The sequence below is a fragment of the Myotis brandtii genome, unplaced genomic scaffold, assembly GCF_000412655.1.
Source record: "Myotis brandtii unplaced genomic scaffold, ASM41265v1 scaffold1112, whole genome shotgun sequence".
Classification (NCBI taxonomy): Eukaryota; Metazoa; Chordata; class Mammalia; order Chiroptera; family Vespertilionidae; genus Myotis; species Myotis brandtii.
In genome coordinates, this window is record NW_005353800.1 from 51,825 (window position 1) to 53,451 (window position 1,627).

The 1,627-nt window shown below is 61.6% G+C and overlaps 1 protein-coding gene across 1 annotated transcript in view; it reads left to right on the top strand.

Moving 5' to 3' along the window:
- ASRGL1 (asparaginase like 1) overlaps window positions 1–1,627 on the top strand; it is a gene marked incomplete at its 5' end in the record, with an annotated part of 15,009 nt that overhangs the window by 11,356 nt on the left and 2,026 nt on the right. The gene's annotated exons all lie outside the window — the stretch shown is intronic.

Genomic DNA, 1,627 nt, shown 5'->3' on the forward strand with positions numbered 1-1,627 from the left:
CACACAGTTATAAGTGTCAGAATCAGGGCTGACCACAAAACGTGCAAGTCAAAGTCCATGCATGTCATCGCTGCATCATCCTGTTTTTTCAGTGTTAGAGGAGCCTTGCCAGGTTTGAATTTTTAACTCTAAGAGACTGTTCCCAACATATAAGGTAGGGTCCCTAGGCCTGGCCGGCGATCAGGGCCATCTGTGGGGCAACCAGTGGGCAGGTGATTGGGGGACCCCCACTGGCACCCAGCTTGGCTGGCAGCTTGGTGCTGCCTGCTGGCCCGCCCCGCCCCCTGGTCGCCTCCCTTTGGGGGGGGGGGGGAGACAGGTGCTCCTGTGATGAGGGTCTGCCCCCTGGTGGTCAGTGTGCATCATAGCGACTGGTCATTCCGCTGTTTGGTCAGTTTGCATATTAGGGTTTTCCCCCGGCGCATGCGCGGGAGCAGGCCTGCTCGCCCGTTGGGCAGCGTGTAGGAGTGCCATCGCTGCACCGGCTACTGTAGATGCTACCACGTGGTTTTCCAGAAGCTGTCTTCGTTGTTGTTTTGTTATCCTCATTCGAGGATATTTTTCCCATTGGTTTTTAGAGAGAGTGGAAGAGAATGAGGAGAGAGAGAGAGAAAAACATGGATGTGAGAGAGACACATCGATTGGTTGCCTCAGGGTTGGTACGTGCCCTTGACCCAGAATCGAACCCGAGACCCCTGTGCACTCACAGGCCGACGCTCTATTCACTGAGCCACCCTGGCCAGGGCTCCGGGGGGGGCGGTGCTTCCCATCTCCTGCGGGGGTGAGTGCGGACCCAGGCCCCGCACAGCCCGGCCCACACCCGATACCAAGGCCTTCACTGTAGCCGCGTGGAGGTGGCGCAGGTCCTTTCTAAACCCCGGCCGATGCTGTGACGCGTCTCGGCTCACAGCCCAGGTCTCCGCAGTCACTCGGTGGAAGCCCTCCCGGTGGCCTGTGCGCAGGGTGGCCCTGTGCTGCGGAGTCCAAGCCGGGACTCCATGCTGAGCCTGCAGGGGCCACTGAGCCAGGACGGCGGCCTCAGACAGGACTGACCTGGGTCGCTGGCCGGGTGGTCACCCACCTGTCCCAGCCCTCCATCTGGCTGCCCTGTGGCCTCCCACACACTCCCTGGCTTTGGTCTCTCCCGCCACGGTGGCCTCCCCGAAATCCCAGGAGCTTAGCAGCCGTGTTCGGGTTTGGGGGGTCAGCAGGGCTGGCCCCCACTTCCTCCCGAGGCCCTCAACACAGCCCAGCGCCACCCACGCTCCCACCCCCACCCCCGCCGCTATAGTCGCCTTAGTCTTGGATGTGGTTCAGTGAAACTCGGAGGTTGACGGCCCTGTGGCCTGGGCCTGGCAGCTCCAGGGGAGGGACAACCCGCAGGGCACCCACAAAAGTGCCCACACCTCACTCGCTGCAGGATCTGGAGGGGTGCGGGCGTGTGGCTACTGTGCAATTCCTTCAGCGTTTCTTCTGGAAGGTGTATAACAAAATGGTCGGGGAAATGACCGCATTTCGTCTTTACAGCAAGTCCTGGCAACGCGGGGGAGTGCGGCCAGGCAGCCTCGGGGCGGCACCTGGGAGGTGGTCGGAAATGCTGGGTCTCGGGTCCCACCCTGGATGGGAA